At 40.2% G+C, this 13,632-nt stretch overlaps 1 protein-coding gene across 6 annotated transcripts in view; it reads left to right on the top strand.

The window, feature by feature from the left end:
• Positions 1-1,196: 1,196 nt before the first annotated feature.
• LOC109485152 (contactin-2-like) overlaps positions 1,197-13,632 on the top strand; it is a 99,814-nt gene continuing 87,378 nt past the window's right edge. For 5 of the 6 annotated variants that reach the window (XM_019788589.1, XM_019788584.1, XM_019788585.1 and 2 more), the window contains exon 1: positions 7,904-8,226. The gene's annotated coding sequence lies outside the window, so the exon portion shown is untranslated. Of the gene's footprint in view, positions 1,317-7,903; positions 8,227-13,632 lie in introns of those variants that run through there. The other variant, XM_019788583.1, reaches the window with a different exon arrangement.

Here is a 13,632-nt window from a genome sequence, read left to right as displayed (position 1 = left end):
GAACCAAGAGGCCCCGGCTTCGAGTCCTGACATGTCACCGATCTTGTGCCCTTGGAAAAGGCACTTTACACGACTTTCCTCACTTAACTGAAGTGAAAATGAGTATTGTCTTGTCCTGTATTCGTCCTCTGCGTTGGTGGCGGCATAAAATAAGTTGGTATAACTTGAGTGTGCCGTCACCATGTCTAGTCATGAAATATTGGTATATATAAAAAAATGTGGTTAGGTATATGTCAATATCAGACAGATTTCCTCATCCAGAATATTTTTTGTTTTGCCGTAACACACCTTGAAATTGCATCAGATGCCTTTTAAATGTCATTGACCTGCCCTGTAACAAAGTCACATAGAAAACAACAGCCACATGTTACACGTACACAAAGCAATCAATAACATGTACACCCTCAGCCTATCTAAATACGATTTGGTGCCGTTACACGCGACTTAACACTCTGTCAACAATGCCGAACAAGCTGGAGTGAAGGACTGTTCGGACACCTGACACCACCGGTACACTCGTAATCTCCAATTGGATCTTTTGTTGGCTGCAAAGATAGTATCATATCCTCTACCAGGCACCGCAGATCGCTGGAAAATAGTAGAAATTGGCCAAAATAAAGGGAATAGTACTAGTATACCAGGGGAGTTAAGCTGCTGTCACACATTCACGAATTTGGCCTCCCGAACGCTAGCCGAACGCCCGCCAAACATGGTTAGGAGTGGCGTTTGGAGCCCGATAAAAACGCCTAAAACACGCCAAAACAATCCGAACCATAAACCTCTGCGTAGAGAGGTAGTCCACTCGAAGAGAAAGAGGTTGGTGGGGAAGATTATGACATTTCTATCATATCAGGGTGGGAGAATCGACAAAGAAAAACGGGGCATATGATAGAAAGGTCTTCCCTATTGGCCCCATCAGCCTCTATCTACTTGGAGAGCAGGTAAGCCTAATCTCCAAGCAGATCCCTTTCAGTGGCAAAAAGACAGTATCAAATTGGCCAGGCAGTATCCATTAGCCAGAGAAGCTCCGCGGCCACCGACGGGCGGGGGTAGCGACAAAAAACGGCCATATATAAAAAGGTAACGATCCCCCACAACCTCTGCTTGGAGAGCAGGTAAGCCCAGCTGACACCTGATCCAGCCGCACATACCTGCCGACCAGCCAAGCGGAGCGTCCCATGCAGGGACGTCTCTCTGGTAATGCTATTGTTAACTACACAGCCAGCGGGGGTCAAGCGTAAATAATCCAACAGGACAGAAAAAAAACTACGCATCCTACGTTGAACTTCTACAAAACACCTGGTCAATTTTTACAGGTACGTACTCTTCATCACAAGTTTTCCGATGTTCTTAAACTTGTTGTAGTTGTGAGAACGTTTCTTATGATTAGAAAGACTGCTTCGCTGTCGTCTAAAGCAATTATGGTTGAAGTATGGGGAGGGGCAAGCGGGGAGACACTGCTTGCGATCAATCTTACCTGTTCCCCTGTCTTTGTGACACTTGCCTCAGGTAGCTGTCTCAGCCAGGTAACACCTGGAGGTTTTAGTTATTTACTAGGTCCTACATAATTTTTCAGTCGCGCTTTTGATAAATAGATAATAAAAGATAGCTCGCTTCTGATCAAAGCCCCACCTTGTGCTAATTGTAGAACAGTCAGAAGTGTATAATTACTCTCGCTAGAAGGTATGTACTACAAGTCGGATACGCCTTTAACCTTCTTATTTACAACAAACACATCCATAAAGTGAAGAATGTTCTAGATCGACATATAAACAAGTGTCTTTTTGTCTTGAAGAATATTCCAGAGTAGAGTCGCTCAAGTAGTTGAGTTCTTGAGTGTAACTGGGAAGTTTTTTTTCCTTTGAATAATGGCAAATAGCACTCTGTAATATTCAAAATGTGTACAGTTCATGCATTCATTCCCTAACAAATAGTAACATCCTTGAGAGTAGACCTTAGCACACCGTAGTCTTCCTCCAACGAATTTCTCAAAAACGTCACAGAAGAACTTTGTTTTCCAAATTCAAAAATGTGACCTGTGACCCCTCAGGGAGGCGGTTGTACCAGACAGTGACGGTTACAGGGTCCCGCCGACCTTCCCGCCTTTAATGACACAAGCATGCGTCACGGGCTCATTTGAATAGCTTCTTGTTTTGAAAACAGAACGATCAAACCATGCCCGCAAGCAAAACAGTCATCACAGGAAACAGTGGCCTCTCCTGGGGGCCCTGTGAGGTTTTGGACACTTAGTTCTCAGCTTTAAATACATTTTGTAACCGTGAGGGCCTGTAGGAAGAAATGTACGTTAAACCTCTGTCACACATAGCCTTATATGAGGGTCTGCATGCCCTTTTTCGTAAAGCGTAATCGGGCCTTTTTAGACCCCGTTGACAGTGAAATAAATGGATCTGGAATTTAGTCTTTGTAATCCGTAGGCATCCCCCCCAAAAAGCAACGTAATTCGTAATCAGTACATTAGCCGCAAAGCGTAAAGTCATAATCAGCTCTGAGAATTTAACGTAACTCGTAGTCGGTTGCGAAAATTTTGCATAATTCGTAATCACTACCCCCCCCCCCCCGCTTCTGGCCCTCTTATATGGCCTCCCGAACACTAGCCGAACTCCCCCGGCCATGGTTGGGAGTAGATCGGGAGAAAAGTCGGCAGCGCAGGTGTTCGGCCAGGTTGGCTACTGATCGGCTACGCTAGCCGAAATGTTTAAAACTGTTTCAAAATGTTTAAAGCATTGGGGTGTGGACGGGAGGTTCGGTCATGGTTGGCTAGTGATTGGCTGGTGTTCGGGAGTAGGTCGGGGCGTGGTTGGCAGTCAAATCTGACTCAAATTGAACTCAAATTTGATTCGATTCGAATAAAAAGTAAGACTGGCGTGGTCTAAATCTTGTCCGACTGCTCCCGAACTTCAGCCAACCTCGGTTGGTGGTTGTAGTGTTCGGGGGAAGGTTCTGAGTGTGTTTGTTTTTTTGTTTGTTTGTTTATTTAGGGTTCTCCCATTAGTGATAATATATGCATCACTATTCTTCCTTGAGTCCTTTACATAAAATACAACTATTATTTACATACACGTTTAACTGCTATCAAGGATATTATACTACAGGAAAACTTATCTTATCAACATAGTAACTTACACATAAGCATCAATTATAACATCAATTGATAACATTACATTATACAGTTATCAATTAATAATATTACATGTGACACGTGATAGGGGTTTTACAGATGGTATATTTCTGTCAGAAACTGTATATTTATGCCACAGCAAGTAATTTCTATGGATGACATCAGAGCGCGCATCAATTTTCGCCTGATTTTGGAAAAAAAAAGAAATTTCATTGCCTTCTGAAAGTGGTCACCATGCCGAAAATGTCTGTTGCCATGCCGGAAGGTGGGTGGTAGATAACTGTAAAGAGAGGAGACAAGAAAAGGCTCTGATTTAATGTTTTGTTTCTTCTTGAAGCAGTGATATGTGATGTTGGCTGTGATGTTCCGATTGAATCAAAATTTTAAGATGTAAGAATCTTGTTTTTTTGGCACGCGTTTTTTTTCGCCCGCTCGCATTAGATTTGGAGTCTACGGAGGATGTTATCCATAAAATTTAATTGCTGTGGCCTAATCACGTATATCTTTCCCGTCCTCTGTGTAAACATCCTCCCGGGACCTTCCAAAAGTTGGCCATTGATGTACAGATAAAAAACCACCTGTTTGATTCTGCGGACAAAAATTCGAAATCTGACATAATAATGTATGCGTGAATGATGAAAATGATGATAATAACGAAAAAGCGTTGATCTCACTATCAGTTATAGCAACGATGATAACAGATTAAAAGGAAAAGGGGCATTCCTTTCCAAAATCAGGTGACCACTGTACGTGTTGTACCAGGTACCGGCTCTCCTGGCACAGGATATACGTTTGGCAACAACAAGTAATTTGTATGGATGACATCAGCGCACGCATTAATTTTCGCCTGATTTTGAAAAAAAGAAGAAGAAATTTTTTTTGCCTTCTGACAGTGGTCAACATGCCGAAAATGGGCAAAGACGTCTTTTGCCATGCCAGAACGTGGATGGCAAATAAATATGAAAAGAGGAGACAATTAAAGGCTCTGATTTAATATTTTGTCTTTTACTTTGATGCAGTGATGTGTTTCGGTCCTTTATATGTGATGGTGGCTGTTTATATGTGATGTTCCCACTGAATCAAAACTACTTGTACAATGATTGAAAACTTTTATTTTCAAAGTTGTGTCAGTGAGAAATGCATGTTGTAATAGTTGGCAGTAAACTTAGCACAATATATGTATCATTTCTTGTTTAACAAGGTTTATGATGTCAAAATTTGAAAATGTAGGAATCTTGCTTTTTTTTAGCCCGCCTTATTTTGTCGCCCCATCGCATTAGATTTGGGGTTCATTCATAAAATTTACTTGCTGTGGCCTTATTGTAAGTTGTACTTCTATTGGTGACTTGTAAATAATTATGAGAGCTTGCAAGAGCGCAAACGTAAAATAAACGCCTTTCATTCATTCGCTTAAAGGCTAGAATACAGGAACAGGTCTGAATTGGATCAGCAAGATAATATACATGTATGTGCTAGACATCTTTCTTCGTCTAGGCCATTATTTGAATCAAACTATAAGAAATCTATATCTACCTCAGATTAGAAGTCTACCGGTCTAAATTCTAGAGGACAGCCTAAAGAGGATGTCACTAGAATAGGTCGAAATAATAGCATGCCCACTGACATTAATATGAACATTGAAGAGGTAGCAAATGATGTGTATAATAGTTCATTTGACAAGTGAGCGATTTTTGTCAATTCGAATGAGGTAATATCCTAGTCAGACGACCATGATCCTTTTTATATAAATCCAGATATCGGTAATATGTGTCTGATTAAATCGACTAGACGGTTGAATGACCCTGACGGAAGCTTTCTTTGTTGGTACTGCGGCAGAGCGAGCCGTTGAAAAGCGCTCTCCCTCTAGGGCATTGCCCGGGTACACAGAACCGGTTTTCCCTAGCTGGACTACACCCAAAAAGCATCTAACAAACTAGAAAGGCCGACATTTGCTTGGGAGCAAATACAGCATATTTCAGTCCATCTCCCTCCCACGCAAAAGTGGACTATTCCAAACTTACCCCAGTGCAAAACTGGCAAAGGTTCTCAAATAAATGAATTAAATAGTAGCTATATGAGAACAAAGATGCAACAACAAGTACTTTGAATCTCGAAAGCTTTACTAATCTTATTACAGGTATGCAGAAACTAACAATGATGAGATTTGATACATTTTGAAGGTCTTAGGCACATAAAATTGAATTTGTGGGTCATTACGCACCACTTAGGTGCAATGTGACCTCAGGTAACCCGCAATGGAACACGTGTTCCATGGATGGAACCGGCCATTCTTTAGATAGAACATGGAACGGGTACAGCACTTTTGGCCTTTTTTTGCTGAAAATAGCCATTAAAGTCCCCCAAAAGTCATTTGGAAGTGGTGTATGCCAAATATGTGACTACTATTCTGTAGACACGCGTTCAAGGTACCCTTATACCGAATTTCAGATCATTTGGTTGTAATACCAGGGCTCAGGATCCAAAAATCCATTTTTTGTCGAAAAATACCCCAAAAAACCTTCAACCTTTCAAAGGCATGTTTCAAAAAAATGAAAAAAAAACGTCTGGGGGTATTTGCCCACTCTACCTCCATGCCAAATTTCAAGTCATTTGGCTGAATGATGGCTGAGTTGAATCCCTTTGACTGTTTGGCAGGAGAAGAAGAAGAAACATGAGGGAACACAATACATTTCATCCATACCATGGTATGGACTGAAATATCATTTGACTGAATGATGAATGAGTTGAATCCCTTTGACTGTTTGGCAGGAGAAGAAGGAGGAGGAGGAGAAACATGAGGGAACACAATATATTTCATCCATACCATGGCATGGACTGAAATATATATACCAGTCTAGATATGTGAGCTTTGTCACGTATTCACGTATTTGGCCTCCCGAGCACTATCCGAACGCCCCGCAACCATGGGTTAGTGTTCGACGTGGTCGGCTACTATTCGGCGGCACCTGCTGCAAGAGTCTCGATGTTAGAGACAGATTTGAATATGTATCCTTACATGTAATGGTCCCCACAAAGATAGGAATGCTTGGTTATTACAAAAAAAAATCCGAAACTTGTGATTAGCCCGCTCGATTGTAATACTTTTTCAAAGACTTGTGCTATCCCGTATTATTTAAATAATTATGATATAGATTTGTATAGGTTTCATTCGACATTAGGTCTTGTTCAACACATTTTATTGTTTGTTAATCTCTTTATGTAGTTTGGCATAGTTTGTACCATGTGCAATTGTCGTGCAATAAAGTTCTTCCTGTATCAGAATGTTTAAAACAGTTGGAAGATGGTTGGGAGGTTCGGACATGGTTGGCTCGTATTCGGCTACAAGTCAGCATAACACCAGCCAACCATTCGCGAGTAATAAAAGTCTGTAATGTTAGGGTGTAATATCTGAATCAGATTTAACTCAAATTCGTCTAGATTCGTATACACGGGTAGACGTGTAGAACTCTTCTTCTTTCCCATTGGTCGAAAAAGTTTTGAACCGTAACGAAAATGTTTCCTCCGCTTGGGGGCGGAATAGTAATGAGGAGTTAGAAATGCTGATGACAACATGTTTCTTCTTATGATGTTTTTAGTACTCTGTTGTTGAGGTTGAACACTGTATATCAATGACATAAGACCGGTGGTAGCCTATAACAGTATATATACGTAACTCAAATCCTCGTCAACCTCACAACAAGCTACGATTCGCGCATATCGTTTTATATACAGAGATATGGGAAATACAGATGGATGATATTATAATTCTTTTGATAGTATGACCTAAGGATGAACTTGGACACTATTAAAATATAAAATCAAATCAAACCTTTATTGCTCAACAATTGTAGCTGGTACAATGTATGGCAAAGAAACAACAAGAGTACATACACAAACTAATACTAAAATATAATTCTAGCGAGCTAGTCCATAATGATACTAAAGCTAATCTATTGTATTTTCTTAGGAAGAGTATTATTACATTCTGTAATTCAGGGGATATATCAGCTATTTACAATATGGTGTCGTTTTTGTAGTGATTCAGATGTTACCGATTAACTGGTACCGATTTTAGACCACTTTTTGATTCATGCAGTTGATTGATCATCAATATAGCCAGAAGACATTTATGTCATCATTATACTATGAATCAAGAGACTAGCATATGGTCTGTGACTCACGATTTGACTATAGTTTGGTGTACATGTACAGTTTGCATCGTATACCTGTCACCAGTACAGTTACAAACATGAAATTAAGCCAAAACGCTTGTGAGAAGTGAACGAACATGTTAAGGTATAAACAAGGAGGTTAACTTCATTCGGTCTTACTTTAAGGAAACGTCACTCAATCTAAATTACAGTTTTCACCCCAGGGATCCTGTATATTGAAGTAAATTGTCACTTATCAAACCTATATGTCAAATTGAATAATGATTTGTAGTAGACTAGTGTCTGGTGGTATAGTCTTGTTTACGACAAGGTATATTTTGGAGTGTATGAGCCAATCGTAAAATCACTACAACAACAATTCCCAGCGGTCTTTGCGTTGTTTTCGACAAGATAAGTCAGCATTGTTGGCAACTGTTCAAGCAGAACAATGCACAGGGGAAAATCATTGTCTTCACGCCAGGTAGGGCCTAACAGACAACCCTGAAACTCAGCCACCATTCAAACGTCAGCAAACTGTCTGTTCGGTCAGCCGCAGGTCTTCTGGTATCGAGTTACGTTTGCTGAGGATCGGATTTCGTGTGCGAGGGTGTTTTGTGGTATGAGAGGAACACACCTGTGACTGGTGCCTGACTCTTCCCCGCCCTTTTACACGAATGACCTCACAGGGCGCGCCGGCGCACTGGTAATTTGTCAGACGCCATTTTGAGCTGCCTTACGGCCAAAAAACACAGAGTCGCTACCAAGCTGTCGGACGCCCTGCTAAACCGCGATATATCTTCGTGTTGGGTAACAGTTCCGTGGACGGCTTTTGACAAGTGTCACTCTAAACAGCGATCATTCTTCTCTTCTTTGGTGGGAACGTGCTGGGAAAACGCATTTGGACGCAGGGTGTCAGAGTAAAGTGTCTGAAGACAGGTAAGTTAGCTCTTCTGTTTACGGAGTCGCGTAATTCATACGGCCAGCCCAGGTATGCGGGGCTTATATCAACCCAGAACCGCTTCCGGACCTAGCCTTGGTCCCGGTATGTTTTCCACAAATGTGTCAGTAAAACCGCTTCTTTACTTCGGCGGGTTTGGTGTGTTTTTTCTAAATGGTACCTGGGGAAGTGTAGATAAAATGTAGAAAAAACTAACCTAGACACGCCTAGCATAAAGCACACCTTTTAAAATCACTGAGAAAATTCGCGACAAATTTTTAGCGTAGTTTACACACAGTTCACCGCACTCTTGGCTCGTGGAATGCACACGGCATACCTTTCTTACAACTTTTAGCAACACGCGGCTAAGGTTTTCGTTCACTACCAGAAACAGTCGTTAGAAGTAGATTCAAACATCGCCCAATTACAGAATAATTACCATACTGGTACACGACTGGTAACTGGATATTGGGCCGCAAAACACAATAGATAAAATCTACTAGACCTAGAGTGCAGTAGACACAAAGGTAAACCTGTCGAAACTTGGCAATGTAACACATATTTGAAAGCTACAGACAACAATATATTCAAAACAGGAAGATTAGACAGTGATCTACATTGTCAGTGGGTCACAGGGTGGAAAGATTTTGAGACTCTGGAATTTTGAGACTAGCTAGAAACTATTGCATAATTAAGAACGTAACAGCGACTAAATTTAATTCAGTTTTCATACAGCAAAAAATTGTTAAGCTACATCAACGGTTGATTTAACCACATGAGGGCTTTTTCAACGCTGGGAACAGCCCAATTTACATGTATAAATTGAGCCCGTAACAAGTGGTTCTACCGTAGCGCAGGATAATCCACCGACGCACACAGCACGACACCCAACACCCGCCTTTCCGCTTCCATAGGCAAACATGGAAGACCCTGTGCAAACAGGAATCTGTCAGAATTACGATTAGCGCGGCCAGGAGGGGGCCAAGTCTTCCATGATCCCCCAAAACCCTTTGCATAATCACGGTACATTTGTAGTTGTTAACGTGTTACTCAGGGTAGTGTATGCAAGTGTTTTTGTACTCATGGGTCTCCCCAGAAATTCTTAGGGGAAAGGTGTTCCCTAATCGGTTAATGAAAAATCAGCACATTTTCATAAAAAATATTAAGAGAAAATCCAAAATTTGAACATTTTGGGAGGGGTGCTTGGATTTTGGTCCTTGCTCCATTGCTTGGGGAGAACCCTGATACTAGTACAGTGTACGTGTACTTGGGAACGCTAATATATAGCTGTGGTTGTAATTTTTACACAGGTTGACACTATTTAACATTGGTAAGTGGTCTTTGTTTGGAACAGTTACCTATAAAAATATAAACGTGCCCTTAAATTGTATTCTACAATATCAGGTTGCTATGTAGATTATATACAAGGTACTACTGTATAACGTTTCTTGGGAAGTTTTTAAGTATGGAGAGTTAGCAACCACATTAAAGGCTGAAAAGCTTACGCAATGTTTGTATCACAGTGAGAAAGAATCAAAACAAGGATTTGTTTACTAGAATGCTATCGTAAATGTACATAGGATGTAAAAAAACGACGAATACATTACAGTATGTATTCTTAAGGTATTGTAGGTACGCTTCATGGATAGCATTGTAGGTAGGTACATGTAGCCTGGTTCTAAACGTATTTTTGTTGTCGAGTCTCTTTCGTCCTCTGTTCCATTTGGTAACCGCCAGGCTAAACCGTAGATGACTCTAGGTGTTTGGCTTTTTTGGGGGCCCACGATGTGCAGTTTTCTGATGGCATGCCAAATCGTAAAGGAGGCGGTCCACATGTACAAGAAACTGACTATCGAGAATTGACTTGTAATCATAAAGGCATATTACATTATGAAAAATCCGACTCCTAGAGTTTGAGTTTATTTGGATCCACATTTAGCATACATGTACATACAATTACATGTAGTTGCTATTCTACCTGTGTTTTTACATTTATACAACACTTCAAAAGACTGGCAAGGAGGATAGTACAATGTAGGTACTTAAATGTCTTTTTAATGAATGTCTGTAGCCTAAAGAGGACAGAGATGGACAGATCTGGAGAAGGGTAATAATTATAAGGTACTGTCGCCTCAGGATGTGTCCCAATAAACTAGATTTCAGTTCTAAATATCGAGCTTAGCATCTGCGTAGGTCAGAGTACAAAATATCTAATGTTCCGCCATCTTGTTTCATCGCACGCAACATATTTTCCACAAACAGTATAAAAATACAGGATGCGTCAGACACTGACTCAACTTGTCACGCATGACTTACTGTTATGCAGTAATATCCTGAAAACAGTTTTTCTGTGTGCTGCAATACCTTTAAAACGTGCATGGACGTCAGTAGTGACTGACATATTGTTTTGTAATGGCATAAAAATTTTGCTGACGCGGTCAAGCCATGATGAGAGTTGTCGTTATTCCCCGAGGACTTATAGGTCAAAGGTGATGTCCTCCCCCAAGGACCGCCATTTTTCTTTTTTGGACCCCAGGTGTTTTCGTTACCTTGTCCCTAGATAAACTGGCCAGGACCGTTTTTGTTACATACTTTGTTAGAAAGAAATAACACGAAGTTATGAAGGTGATTTGGGATTGTTTTAACATTCAGAAATTAAAACCAACAGAGAAAACAAGTGGGGATCATTTTACCGCTTTTCAGAACACTTGTTAGTTTACGTCGATGAACTTCAGAAGGTTAGACATCCAGGTAATAAGATACGTCAAAAAGCAGTTACTCAAGCAACTGGATACATGTATAATTTTGAAAGTCTCCAAAATCATATCCAGTTGCTTGGGTAACTGCTTTTTGGTGTAATTTTTTAGTTTACATCAATGTGGACAGCTGCTTTCGTCAGATACTTTTTATTACATTCATTACATTCATTATACAGAACAGGTGCTTTTATTTTGACACGCCGATGCAATGCAAAGAAGTGGTTTTCTTTTGTTTGATTTGCGTATCATTCAACGTCCAGGAGTCATGGATATCAACCAAACGTGATATAAAAACGGAAAGACCACTACTGAGGCATCTTCCAGTGGACGATGTCACTAGAACCGGTTATTTCTAGTTAATAAATTATCTACCGTGGTGATAATTTCCACTTTTTACTGCAAGTGTTCAGATAAGAATCTATGGTTCATAAACTCATCACTAAGATTTTTTGCAGTTTAGAGTTGGCAAAGAAATTAAAAACTTGTGAACATGTCCTTGTACGTTAACACGTTGGATACAGAAGCAAAAGCTTGTTGTTTTGTTGTTTCATGATTCCTTGATTTGTCATTAGTGTGGACCGATTGCAAAGTGAGCTGAAACACTGAAGTTAATCATCTTGTTCGGAACACTGTAGTCAATTGTTCTGTACACATGTCAGAAAGCGGTAGGCGTCCCGTACGAAACTTGAAAGACTGGTTTTCATGGCTAGCGCTAGACAACTATCATACATTTACACGGGGTTTTGTGTTTTGATTGACCAAAGATGTTGACTTTGGTTAGCGGGTGTATGGAAGTTGGCCTGACTTCAAAGATTTGCTCACTGGCTTTCTTAACTTGACAGCAATATATTCGGTTTCCAGACCATTAAATTCACCAACTTGACAACTCAGTGGTTCACTCTATCATTCAATTATAGAGTAGCGGAACAAAAAAAAGAAGAAATATTCTGGAAACCTGTCTGCTATACTGACATTAACGGTAATTTTTTAACGCATGTATTTTCGTCATCATTTTATACTTGAAGCATTTGAAATAGCCTCCAAACAAGTTATGTGACATTGTGAGGCGTCTCTTTGCTAGAACTGACCAACGATACAAAACAAGCAACTGTTTTCCGTCAGTGACATCGCATTATGCTATTAGATAGGATTGATTCAACTTAATAAATGACAAGAAAATTGATTTTAAAAATCCAATGTTGCCGCCCGAACATTGCTGTGGATGGCTTTAGGTCTAACTTTTGCGTTGCAATGTTGTAGCATGATGTAGTATGGTCACTCTGGAAAAGTACAATAAGTATTTTTATAGATTTCTGCAATTAGTACTTGCATATTCGTGCTCTCTTATCTGCACGAGGTGTCCCTTCAATATATCAATGGCGTTTCCCATATTTGGAAGTAAGTCACGGAACACACATTCAACAGAGGCTGGGCTACATATCCTTTGTAACACCTGCAACAAGAAGCTACATAAATTATTAATCATTTCATACCCGGTGTATTCATAACTAGACAATCTTTTGACTGATAAATGTTGAAGGAGTGACTGTATTATCCACATGTCATGTGTGCCCCCCTCCCCCATTTATAATGAGGACGTGGGGCTATTCATTATCCACTGCCTTGCAAGAAGAAGTCAAACCCCATAACAACAAACGTTATGTATTATCCATACAAATATGTATGTATTATCCAAACAAATATGTATTATCCATACGTCACTTGTGCCCCCCTCCCCCATTTATAAATGGGGACATGGACTACCCATTGTCCTCTGCCTCCCAAGAAGAAGTCAAACCCCATAGTAACAAACAAGTTGATCAGACAGTAGTGTAGTTAATATGTTTTCTATTCTTTGACACCGTACATACAACTAGCCTTCGGGCTTGATTTTGTAAATGAAGTTTATTATGTATGCGGTATGCAATTGACTGTTAGTAACTTCATAGAGAAGAGATTTTGATTTTCCTTACACTAAACAAAGGACGTTGATGCTTTTCCCTGACCTAGGTCCTAAGACTGACTCATTACAGGTGACTCATCCTTCGCAAGATAGTGTTAAAACAATATGGCGGCCTTCCCTGGCCTTCTGAACAGCCGTTTGTGCGCCCTTGGTATTTAGAATGTCCTGAGGGGTGGGAGGGGGGCGAATCAATTACAAGTGACAAATGACAAAACAACATTGACATCTGAACAACTGTACTTGTGGCATGTAAATAGTCGAAGACATAGCTACTATCTTTTCGGATGTAACTGGATAAAGCCCATTTAGAATGTGTATGTTTTTGCACAATATATGGGTAGACATACAAGCTGGTTGTGTCTTTGTTTGGAGCAGCGTTACATTTTTCAAGGGCACACTGTCCCCAAGGGCATGTTTTACTGTTAACGTTCGCAGCTTAGTAATTTTGGAGGGCATAACCCTACGGAACAATTGAGGTGTATGTGCCCCGGATAGTATTTCATTATTAACATTCCGCACATAGCAAAAAAGTCATTTTGCATTTTAATGTATTGGATTATACAATCAATAGACATATACGTGAAGATATAGCGCCATGATACCATGGGAACAGAATATAAGATAAAAGAAAGAAAAACTGTGTAATCTTATTCGTATTTGCCAGCAACAATCTGAGACAAGTG

Source organism: Branchiostoma belcheri, unplaced genomic scaffold (genome assembly GCF_001625305.1).
Source record: "Branchiostoma belcheri isolate BF01 breed outbred unplaced genomic scaffold, Haploidv18h27 scaffold73, whole genome shotgun sequence".
Lineage (NCBI taxonomy): Eukaryota > Metazoa > Chordata > Leptocardii > Amphioxiformes > Branchiostomatidae > Branchiostoma > Branchiostoma belcheri.
The sequence above is the reverse complement of the archived record's forward strand: the minus strand, read 5'-3'. Positions and strand labels throughout refer to the sequence as shown.